We start from the raw sequence: 13,231 nt of genomic DNA, 5'->3' as shown, positions 1-13,231 counted from the left end.
CTTGTATCACCAAACACAGTAATATTTTTCCTAAATTCAAGCTTGTCTTTTGATGTATTTGGAAGGGCAACCAAAACATAAATGATGATTGGAAAGAGAAAACATCATACCAAATTGGGACTGCATCATCTACACCCTTGCAGCCAACTGCCACTCCTGGATACAACTGTGCTCTCACAGCTTGAGCTGAACCTCAATCAACTAATGAAGAGCTGGATTTAGTGCATGTTGAGACAGATGACAACGTTATGGGTATTTGCTAACTACATCAAAGAAATTTGTTGACACTTTTGGCTGTTTTTGAGGCCTCAGCAGCCAAAAATGTCTCAAGTAAATATTTTAAATATCCCACATGTGAAAGTTATTATGTTTGTCAAGTGCCTTTCTGATGATCAAGGCTGTTAGCTTACAGGAGTCAGATTGCTTGAGGTCCAAAGTAATTTTTGTGGTCACCTAAATGTTTTACTCTAGCTTCTAACATTTCACAGGTTGGACTTGAACTTCACAGCTTCTGGCCTCACGGGGCTCCGTCAAATTTTCTGTAGGTAACAGCCTAAATTTTTGATGCAAAATGAATTGTAGTATTTTACTCTATATCTTTATTACCAGTATCTAAAGTATTGGTCAAAAGAAATGGTCACATTTACCTTTGGCATGGACCACTGGCAGCCAACTCCTATGCAATTAACATGAACCGACTGCTATTATATCTGCTGACTCCTTTGAGCAGACTATTTATTTATTTAAAAATTACTCCTAGTATTTTGGGATAGTTCCCTTAACTATTTAAGCCCAGATAGTGACACACATGCAAATTCTCCTCACAATATCACGACTTGTTCAAGAATTCAGCCTATGAGAATATTTAGACAAATACTTCTAACTAATGTCATGAGAAAAATACAGAGACTAGTGAGGAGAAAATGTATGCTGATGTTAAGGCTTAAAAGGATGAATATTCCAAAATGAATTATGGTCACAGGGTGAACAAACAGAGGTACACTGTTGACATCAAGTTGTTACTGGCTGACTACATTACACTTGCTTCTTGCTTAGAAATGAAAGCGCAAAATCTTTTATGTGCCAAGATGGCACATGCTCACCTAGTATTTTATGTTGTAATAACAAAAAGAGGGTTAGCTCATTGGGATCAAACATACCTCTCACTGAATGAATGTATGACTTCTTGGACATACATTGTTTTATGTACTTTTATATGAATAGAGGGAAGCCTGTGTGTCAAACATAGCCATCTGGTGACAGGGTATTTTATCTGCATAATATTGTTAATAAAGGAGTAGCCTGCTGGTATCAAACATTACTATCACTATCTGACTATGTGACACTCCTTAATCTTAGAAAAGGAATGAAATCTTTAATGTGCTAAGTGCTACTGGGTTATGTTAAATATAAGTGTACCCAGCCTCAAACGTGACACTATGTGACCCTCATTTTTTGTTGAAATGATGGAGTAAAATGTTTAATATGCAAAGATGGCACCATGATTGCAGAGTATTTTATCTCAGAATACTTATAGCAGATAAATGGGTAACCTATTTGGCATCAGTCATAACTTTCACTGTCTGAATACATGACTCCTTAGAAATAAATAAGTAAATTCTACATGTGGCAATGTGGCACATGGGCATAAGGTGTTTTAACTGCTTATGCACAAATAACTGGCAGCCTGTGAGCATCAATCACAACCCTCACTGCCTGACTATGCAATACTTCTTGCTTGTTCACGTGATGGAGTAAAATCTTTAATACTCCAAGATGGAATGTGATTGCAAGGTATTTAATAAGGGAGTGCTTATAACTTGAGCCAGCCTATTAGCATCACACATAACTGTCGCTGACTGATTACATGACAATCCTTAATCTCACAAAAGGAGTGGTGCCATCCACTATAACTATCACTGACTGACTACTTGACGCTCCTGAATGTATTAGTTTTTGTTTCTTATGACACTCCTTAATTGTAGAAATAAAGGAATGAAATCTTTAGCATGCCAACATGGCACATGGTGAAAGGGTATTTTTTTGCATAATATTGTAAATAAAGGAGTGACCTGTTGGTATCAAACAGTACCATCACTATCTGACTGTGACACTACTTAATCTTAGAAAAGGAATGAAATCTTTAATGTGCTAAACTGGCACTGGGTTATCAGTGAGTAACTGCACAGAGTGGCATATTTATATGCAAACACACATGGTTACTGGATATTTTGTCTGCGTATTAACATAAAGGGATGGCAAAACCTTATAGTGACTGACTAGCACAAAACTCCTTTCTCAAAAAACAGGGGCGAATGCTTAAAACAGCTTTACTATAACAAGTTTTAATCTTTTTAATTTTTTATTTCTTATCTTTTATGATTTTATTCAGAGTATTTTAGAATAAATGAGTTGCCACTTTACATGGTCAGCAGCACTGTCTAAATGTCAGCTTGACTTTATTGAATGCCCAGTATAAATAATGTAAATGGGAGATTGAAAGCTTAATCACTTATAAAAACAAGATTATTACAACCTGCATAGAAACCTGAATCCACACCAAAACTGGTATACATGTAGAGTTGTATTGCTGCAGATGCTCACATGAGCCTCTGATTTTTATGGGGAGGGAACACATTATTTCAAACAAGGTAAATGACCTATATATCCAGGTCAGCACACTGAAGTCACTACAGTATAACAAAATGATATGCATGTGTTTAAATGCTGTACCCAGAGAAAAAAGTACAGAACCATGCATAGCCTACATAATGTTGTACACCATACATATCGTACATACAGTTGGACACTGTGTGTGCCCTACATACCGTTCTACACCCTATGTACCATGCATATCCTTGTACACGCTGTATACCCTTGGCCTTGTAGACCCTTTGTACTCTATATAGATTTGTGTATTCTTTGTAGCTGTAAGTTAATATAAGACTCCATCTCATCTGGAAGCTCTTTCATTCCCTTGCAACCAGAATACTCCATAGAATCATAACATCTGGAAGCCCTGCAGAACTGGTATAACATAAGTAATAAATAATAATAATAATCCTCATAATAATAATAATTATTATTATTATTATTATTATCTGAATTTAAGTGATAAACAATTTTATTCAAATCTAATATAAAACTAATGTATAAGTAAATAAAGGCAAAATTAGTATTGTTATAATTATTATGATCATTATCATTATTATTATTATTATTATTATTATTATTATTATTATTATTATTATTATTATTATTATTATTATGGAGACAGTATGTCAACATGTGGATGCCAGATATGAAATAAAAAACACAAGGAGCTAGATTTTAACCCGTGGCTAGCCCTGCGTCTAAATTTGCAATAAAATCATGTGATAAACAAAGAAAATCAATTTAAAATTCAAAAAAAATTAATCTATGCTTAATCTAGCTATTAGGTGGATGCAATGGGAGTTTGAGCATCTTAATCTAGCACAAGACCTTGAAAGTTCAGGCTACTACTTAGGTCAGACTTCTGCATCCGTCCTAGAACATCTCTGCTACACTTTGCTCCTAGTATTTCCCTCAAACTACTACTCAGTCCCTTAGAAAATTCACCAAGTACATCCATTATAATGTTGATTTGAGTGATCTGATAGCCCAGGTACTCCTTGATTTCCCATCGTAGTGGGGCGTACTTGCGGGTTTTCTCCTCGTCCTTCTGCTTCCGGTTCTCAATCAAAGGGCAGCTTATCTCCAACAGGGTTATTGTCTTCTCTCCTTATCTACAATCCTCGCCTCCACTCATTATTATTAGAAAATTCAGAATATCCTTTAAGGAAGGAATTACAGTACCTTAAGTACTCTGCATACTCTTGAAATAAATTTGATGGAATATTTTAAGCCTGATGAATAATTAAATGAGAATGATGTATTATTCAGTAATGACACAGGCATACTCGGAATAAATCTGAGCGCTCCTATCAGGACTTGAGCCTAAGACCTTCGACTTACAAGTTCGGATACTCTAGCACCTAAGTTTGAATTCATCGTACAAACATCTTGCATACTGCTAGTATTGGATTGTCATGTGTGGCATATGCGCAATGGAATAATTGTGATGGAATATTTTAAGCCTCTTGAATAAATGAGAATGATGTATTATTCAGTAATTGACAGAGGCATAGTCAGAAAAAATCTGAGTGCTCCTATTGGGAGTCAAACCTAGGACCTGATTACTAGTTCAGGTGCTCTACCACCTAGGACCTGATTACTAGTTCAGGTGCTCTACCACTAAGTTACAGCAGCTAAGGGAGCTAAGGCCATGGAATATACATACTACGTTATGGCACTATTATCATGAAAGGTGTTAGTGTGGTTTGAAATGACAACCTCTTTCCCAGAGTCCTCTCTCTTTCTCCTTCAACAATGGACTCTGGTTACAGCTGATCATGGGACTGAACACAAAACGTTTTTCCCAGTTGGGGTACACTTGTTCTATTGTTTTCTTTGCCAGAGCTGGACAGACATTTTGGAGTGGGCACAAAAACAAAAGAAATCCAAAGCTGCCTGCAAAAAACCTTAAATTACTTGTGATAAATTGCTAGATTCTCCTTCCAAATTGTCTTGTATTCGCTTGTAAAACAAAAGGAGAAGTTGACCATACATCAAAAGTCCATCTTTTGCTCTATAAATCAAAATTTAGTTCATGGGATTCTTTTAGTAAGAGCATTATAATTCACTCAAATGAAAATACAAACACATTCTTCTCAATAATCCTTATTTAATTAAGTTGCATCAATTATTAAATTAATTAATTTTCGATTAATTTGCATTAAGCATAGTAATGAATATGCACTACCACTGAGCTCAAGGAGACTTGTGGGAGCTAAGGCCATTAAACTAGGTTCATGGGCTAAACATTATACATACTCCTAGGATTGGAATGTCATAAGTGGCATATGGACAATGGAATAAATGTGATAGAATATGAATGAATGAGAATGGTATATTATTCAGTAAGTGATACAGGCATACCCAGAAAACATCCGAGTGCTCCTATCAGGAGTCGAACCTAGGACCTTCTGATTACTAGTTCGGATGTTCTACCACTGAGCTACATTAGACTCGTGGGAGCTAAGGCCATTAAACTAGGTTCATGGGGCAAATTGAGATTCCATCTATGGATATGTGTAATGGAATAAAATAATGTGATGGAATATTTTAAGCTTTGTGAATAAACAAGAATGATGTATTATTTAGTAAGTGACGCAGGCATACTAAGAACAAATCCCAGTGTTTCTATCAGGAGTCGAAGCTAAGACCTTCTGATTACTAGTTCAAATGCTCTACCACTGAGCTGCAGGAGACTTGTGGGGGCTAAGGCCATTAAAAACATACTTCAAACTCTTATACACCATGTATTAACCTGTACAGCTTTAAACACCCATACACCCTATATCACCTGTACATTTTTGACAACCTGGTGGCCCCAAATAATGTTGCCTGATATGTTCATGTCATTTACATTTTGCATCTTTTATGGTACAATTATTACTATGAAAGGTGTTTGTCAGTGTAGTTTGAAATGACAACCTCTTTCCCAGGGTCCGCTCTCTTCCTCCATCAAGAAAGGACTCTATGGTTGCAGTTGATCATGGGACTGAACACAAAACTTTTTCCCCAGTTGGGGTACACTCGTTCTATTGTTTTCTTTGCAAGAGCTGGACAGATATTTTTTAGTGGACACGAAAACAAAAGAAATGCAAGGGTACCTTAAATTACTTGTGATAAATTGCTAGATTCTCCTTCCAAATTGTCTTGCATTCGCTTGTGAAACAAAAGGAGAATTTGACATTACATCAAAAGTCACATCCTTTGCTTTATAACTTGAAATTTAGTTTATGCGATTCTTTCAGTAACAGCATTATAATTCACTAAAATGAAAATACAAATACATTCTTGTCAATAAGATTTATTTATTTAATTAACTTTTTATTTATTTATTTAATTAACTTAATTAATTTGCATTAACTGTTAAATTAAAAATTGTGGATTTATTTGCATTTAGCATAGTAATGAATATTTATTTGATTAGCGATTTCCTATACAAAAAAGAAAAAAAATTGATCACAATCAATACTCTGAGCTGATCACTGTGTTTCATTTAAATGATACGCCATGCATGGGAAATAACTTAAAATCAAAAGTACCTTCGAATTATATTCACATGCAGCTTCCTTCAATTGTTATTTCTGGTAACATCCTTCATACTGCTAGGATTGGAATGTCATGTTGGGCATTATATATGCGCAAATGGACTAAATGTGATGGAATATTTTAAGCCTGGGAAATAAATGAGAACAATGTATTATTCAGTAAGTGACGCAGGCATACTCGGAAAAAATTTGAGTCCACCTATTAGGAGACGAACCTCAGACCTTCCGATTACTAGTTTGGATGCTGTACCTGTGCCTGAGCTACAGGAAACTTGTGGGAGCTAGGGCTGTTAAAATAGGTTCATGGGAAAAACATCCTGCATACTGCTAGATTACATGCAGCTTCCCTCAGTCCATTGGTATTTCTGAACAATGATACTTAAGATGAATATGCAGCCTGCTTAAATTCTTTTAAAACCTTTAAGCTCTGTACCGGCTATACACAGTCTTTGAGATGAGCTGGCCTTCTGCTTCCTGAACTGTATGTGTTGGAGAGTGGCCAATGTGCGAGCCAGCGAGCCATGCAAGCCAAACTTGCGATGCATGATTAACCCCCAACATAAATGCTAACTGGGGAGCTATTTAAGCTAACCTGAGTGCTATTTAGGCTTACCGGAGTGCTTTTTAGGCTAACCTGAGTGGATCGCTGGCTCGCAGATTGTCAAGACCCTATGTGTTGGCACATGCGGCATCAGCTTTGGGTCTCAGGGCACATGAGATGTGCAACAGCTTCTGGCTGTATTCTTGTAATGGATAAATTGCAAGGCATGGACCACCTAACATCACTGTCTGCTTTTATGACTGGTTTGGCACTTATTTACTCATCGCATCCAGAGAGGCTTCTGTCACATCAGGTGTACCCCCAAGGATCACTCTTGGGAATTCCGTTGTTCCTATTGTTGGTTCACAACTTGCCTTATTGCTGTGAGTCATCTCAGATGGCATGCTTTGCTAATGATACAAAAATCTTTAGACAGTTGGTTCTGGCAATAATACTAAAGCCCTGCAGACTGATTTAAACAACCTTAACGTTTGGTCAGAATCATTAGCTCTAAAGTTCAACCATTACAAAAGTGTTATGTCTATGAGGTGACCAAATAAGAATAAGAGCTACTTCCAATGTAATTGTAAAAGTAAAAAATGAACCAAAGACAAATATAGCGTAGATCAAATTTTCATACTTGCACTAATCTGTCATAACATCATTTACTGTATTGGAAAGTCTTAAACTAATTGAGCCAAGTGGAAATCTATTTTAAAAAAGCAAAAAAGAGCTTATCAAGGTTTACTACAGCCAATACATATAGCAAAACTTCCTTTTACTTGCAACTTGAACATTCAACATGGTGGACTACAAGAATGTGCTTCCTACAAACACGATTGCGGGTAACCGCTGACCAGCTGACCAACACTATTTGATGTAAGTCAACTACTCAACCAAACTGAAAAACCACAGCCAACAACTAGACTGCAGTTGTAGTCACTAGCAACATATGTTTAAAAATTCAATATGGGTAACAGTTTTCAACACTGCATGTTTTTTCCATGTACCCTTAATTTAAAATGAAAGGTTTTTGAGCAATATATGACAATTGCCACAAAAGATAGCAGACTTTAATTGATTCAAACGCTTTTACAAATTAAACTGTTACTGTTTGAGTGAATTTATGTCATACAAGAACTCTTACAGCTTTAATTAACTACGTGTTAAAAATGATAATGGTGATAATAAGATTAAAAGTTACAGTAATGATAATATCTATGAAAGTGAATAATATTATTAATTAAGCTAATGAGATAAATATTTCAAAGCAAATTTAACAGGTCATCAAATGCAAATCAAATACCAAAAGATTGTAACTTGTATCTTCCAGTCAAATGCGACTGGATGTACATGCTGATGTCTGTATGTATATTATGAAGGAAAAACAAAGTCTTTAATATTCATCATCATCAATCAAGCAAAGTTCTTGAAAGAAAGGTTGTGTGGTTTTTATGACCATAGACACTTGCTAATTTGTGGTGCCGTGTAAATTGTCTGTGTTGCATTATCCCAAATGAGGCACCTTTTAAATTTGCCAATATTATGAGTACAGGTGCTGGACAATTTGGACAGGCATATTTAAACGGTTGGAAAGACAGTTATAAACCTTGGTTTGATGAAGAATGGACTTTCTGAAATAGATTCTTTCTTTGGAACTGAAAAGATATGAAGGCTATAATCGTGAGTAACACTGATAGCGTGATTAGCCAAACTGTTGTATCTTTAGACAGTTCAGACTCTTGCTATATTGTAATGTGTCCCTGTGTCACCCATTAAACAGCCTGTACATGTTCTACACTGGACATGGTTTTGGGGGCTTAAAGCACTGGTAATAAGGTCTCAGTGAGAATAGCAATGCTATTCTCACAAATGCTGAGAAATGCCTTTCCGTCTCATACAGGCTCTGCCAGTGAAGTCACATGTTGCACGTCCTTGATTTCGTAGCCCCTGGTAATGCTTTTAGCAGCCGAGCAACAGTGGCGGAAGGCGACTATCTGGCGCCTTTATAAAGTAACCAGAAGATTCATTTTTGACAAAGTTTATAATAATGTATACTTTGGGGATTAGGGGTATAGATTGGTCCTGGAAAAATGATGGGTCTCTGCAAATTTTCGGGGCTCTTGGAATCCCAAGCTAGTATAAAAAAATAAAGCTGGTCTCGGAATCTTGTTTTTTGGATTTTGAATCTTGGAGTCTCACAAGCCAAGTTACTAAGTCTGAATGACCGTCATAAAACAACACAAAACATAGAATACTGAAAAGCAGCTCAACATCGCAATCGCACAGGCTGTGAAACATGTAGGCTTGGATAAATTCTGCTTGTAAATTGCCGTATCATGGCTTAAAAAGAGCAAGGCTGATTTCACGGCGTCTTGCACTTATATTTTTGATTCGAATTGTCCGAGGCTCAGATTTGAAAGAAATAGTCAAATCTCAGTCTCAGGTTTTAAGTGAGAGTCTCTGCATTTTGGTCTTTTTCGAATTTTACCATTCTATAGCCCTGGGATTGGGGTTGATTTCGTTATCAGTAATCACCCAATTTTCCCCACAGACTGTTTTGAAAGCAACGCAATGGTCTGTAGGACCTCAGATTTCATGTGTTGGTGAAGTAAATTCTTTTATTTATTTTTTTTATTCTGATTTCACAGAAGAATAAAATAATAATGCCGATCACTTTATCTTTTGAGGCCGCAATGTTGAAAATAGCCAAATGCAGACTACAGAATTATATTCATCAAAAAAATATTTAATTCAACAAGAAACACTACTTCAATTTCATTTTTAATGTTGTTGTTTAATTAAGATTAACCATAATAAGATTATAAAAATTACTTGGTTCATTTTAAGGCAAGGTTACCCACTGCAATTGCTTGGTCAGATTTTTTGGCACAACAGTGTGGACCTTATCGCGGTTTTGGAAGCCATCTTGAATGGTACGCAAACACCTCTTGAAATAACAGTGTTTGTATGGAAATCCCATGTCAAATAATTTTCATAAAACTTCGCTTCTAAAAAATAGAAAACGTTTGGCACTAGGAAAAGGATTTTAAAAAAAATTGAAGGGATGTAGCTGTGCCAGAAATTGTCCAGTCGTGTTTTTGATTTTCCCATACATTTCCCTGTATTTTTTTCCTGTGGACTATTTTTAAGAGCAGTTCACGGCTGGTTCACTGGAATAGATTTACAGGCAAAATAGGGAAATGTCACAATGCAACTAGATGCTTTCTAGCATAGCTACATTCCTCAGTTATTTAAGGTAAAATCCTTTGCCTGCCTAAAGTTTCCAATTCATGAATTTTTCAGAAGTGATGTCATAAAAATTATTTGACATCGGATTTCAATACAAACACTGTTATTTCCAGACTCGTTTGATAAGGTCTGTGCGTGTCAAATTGTATGTGTATTCTGAAACCTGATTTTGATTTGAAATTTGACTGATTTCTCACTCTTAATTTGATACTGCCTGCTCAACTTCACTCTGAACTTTCGATTTCGGGAATCATCCATAAATTGGGTGTCAAAATACATGTACTCTTCTATACTTTTGGGAACAGGGGCGCAAGTCAGACTAACTAATCAGAGGTTATAAACCTGCCTTTACTGATAGTTTAAAAAATAACGAATTGAAAATTAATTACTATAAAATATCAGGCCTGAAAATTAGTTTCTAACTGTGCTTGCGCACAAAACTGAACACAACATGGCCTTGATGCACTTGTCAGCTAAATAAACCACTTATGTCCAGAAATGCACCTAACCCTGATTTTGGGTACTTTATATAAGACAGACCTTTTTGTCATTTTCATATGACTTCATGTTTGACAGAATTATTTGTGTTTTGGTAAGAATTTAGGGTAGGGGACACTTTGTGATGTCTATCATACAGTTCATGCATCTCATTAGCGTGCATTTCTGGACATATCTCGTGTGGTGGACTGTGTCAGTTATTGAAAAAGCCTTCCTATTAAAATGTTATTTAGGGCTTACTAAACTGATCAAAACGAAATAAAATTGCTCTGGAATATAAACAACTTTAAACTTTATTGTTCTGTATATTTTCCTTGATTTGACGCTGAGAGTGGTTTTACAACATGAAAAAAAATATGGTGTTAATCAAGCATGAGGTTTGTAAAGCAGCTAAAAGCCTCGATGAGCCTAAGCAAACAGAAAAACATTTCAAAATTGGTGTTCAAATGTTTAAAAACAAACATATGCACGCTGTTTCTTTATTGCTTAAAATTATATGCGCACAATGTATTTTTTTATCGCTAACACTATTTGCACGTGCTATCTTTCTTTATTGATGAAAATTATATCCGTGCGCTATGTTTCGTTATTGCTGAGAATTATATGCGCACGCTGTTTCTTTATCACCGAAAATTAAATGAGCGCATTGTTTCTTTATAGCTCAAAATTATATGCGCGCGCTGTTTCGTTGTCGCTGAAAATTATATGCGTGCGCTAAGTTTCGTTATTGCTAAAAAATTATATGCGCGTACTTTGTTTCATTCTCACTGACAATTATATGGGCACGCTATGTTTCATTATCGCTGAAACTTATATTCGTGTACTATGTTTCATTATTGCTGAAAAATATGTGCGCGCTATGTTTCATTATCACTGAAAATTATATGTGCGTGCTATGTTTCATTATCGCTGAAAATTATATACGGCAGCTATGTGTCGTTATTGCCAAAAATTATATGCGCGCGCTATGTGTTGTTATCGCTGAAAATTGTATGCGCGCACTATGTTTCGTTATCGCTTAAAATTATATGCGCGTGCTAAGTTTGGTTAATGCTGAAAATTGTATGCGCGCGCTATGTGTCGTTATCGCTGAAAATTATATGCACGAGCTATGTTTGGTTAATGCTAAAAATTAAATGCGCGCGCTATAAGTCGTCATCGCTGAAAATTATATGCACGCGCTAAGTTTTGTTATTGCTGAAAATTATGTGTGCGCTATGTGAAAATTATATGAGCGCTATGTGTCGTTATCACTGAAAGTTATATGTGTGCGCTATGTGTCATTATCGCTAGGAATTATATGTGCTCGCCATGTTTCGTTATCGCTGAAAATTATATGGCCACGTTGTTTCGTTATCGCTGAAAATCATATGCGTGTGCTGTGCCGTTACATAGCACGCGCTATGTGTCGTTGTCGCTCAGAATTATATGCGTTTACTTTGTTTAGGTATTGCTGAAAATTATCTGTGTGCGTTAGGTTTGGTTTTCACCAAAATTTATATGCGCAGGCTATGTGTCGTTATCGATGAAAATTGTATGCGCACGCTTCTTGTTATCACTGAAATTTATATGCGCAGACTATGTGTCATTATCGCTAAAATTTATATGCACGGGCTTTGTCATTATCGCTGCAATTAATATGCGTGGGCTAAATTTTGTTATCACTGAAAATTATATGCACGTGCTATGTGTCGTTGTTGCTTAAAATTATATGTATTCACTATGTTTAGGTATTGCTGAAAATTATCTGTGTGCGTTAGGTTTGGTTATCGCGAAAATTTATATGCGCGGGCTATGTGTCGTTATCAATAAAAATTTTATGTGCGCGCTATCGTTAACGCTGAAATTTTTATGCACACGCTATGTGTCGTTATCGCTGAAAAATATTTGCACGCGCTCTGTGTCGTCTCTCAAAATTATGTGCGTGCACTATGTTTAGGTATTGATAAAAATTATCTGTGTGCGTTAGGTTTGGTTTTCGCCAAAATTTACATGTGCAGGCTATGTGTCGTTATTGATGAAAATTGTGTGCGCGTGCTTTTTATCGCTGAAATTTATATGCGCAGGCTAAGTGTCATTATCGCTAAAATTTATATGCACGGGCTTTGTCATTATCGCTGAAATTAATATGCGTGGGCTAAATTTTGTTATCCCTGAAAATTATATGCACGCGCTGTGTCTTTGTCGCTCAAAATTATATGCATTCACTATGTTTAGGTATTGCTGAAAATTATCTGTGTGCGTTAGGTTTGGTTATCGCGAAAATTTATATGCGCAGGCTATGTGTTATTATCGCTGAAATTTATATGCAAGGGATAAGTCATTATCGCTGAAATTTTTATGCGTGGGCTAAGTTTGGTTATCGATGAAAATTATATGCGCACACTATGTGTCGTGATCGCTGAAAATTATATGCGGAGGCTTTGTGTCGTTTTCGAAAAAAATTTATATGCACGCGCTATGTGTCGTTATCGCTGAAAATTATATGCACGAGCTATGTTTGGTTAATGCTAAAAATTAAATGCGCGCGCTATAAGTCGTCATCGCTGAAAATTATATGCACGCGCTAAGTTTTGTTATTGCTGAAAATTATTTGCGCGCTATGTGAAAATTATATGCGCGCTATGTGTCGTTATCACTGAAAGTTATATGTGTGCGCTGTGTCATTATCGCTAAGAATTATATGTTCTCGCCATGTTTCGTTATCGCTGAAAATTATATGGCCGCGTTGTTTCGTTAT

At 36.1% G+C, this 13,231-nt stretch overlaps 1 long non-coding RNA gene across 1 annotated transcript; it reads right to left on the bottom strand.

Annotated features, from left to right (window-relative positions):
- Positions 1-711: 711 nt before the first annotated feature.
- On the bottom strand, positions 712-3,002 carry LOC146460478 (uncharacterized). The gene is made up of 2 exons (XR_014857634.1): positions 2,575-3,002; positions 712-1,761 (listed from the first exon to the last, which is right to left on the bottom strand). It is a non-coding gene; the product is annotated as an uncharacterized LOC146460478 (long non-coding RNA).
- Positions 3,003-13,231: the final 10,229 nt, after the last annotated feature.

Source organism: Pavona decussata, unplaced genomic scaffold, assembly GCF_977016875.1.
Source record: "Pavona decussata unplaced genomic scaffold, jaPavDecu1.1 SCAFFOLD_213, whole genome shotgun sequence".
NCBI lineage: Eukaryota > Metazoa > Cnidaria > Anthozoa > Scleractinia > Agariciidae > Pavona > Pavona decussata.
Note: the sequence above shows the minus strand (reverse complement) of the source record. Positions and strands in the feature narration are given on the sequence as shown.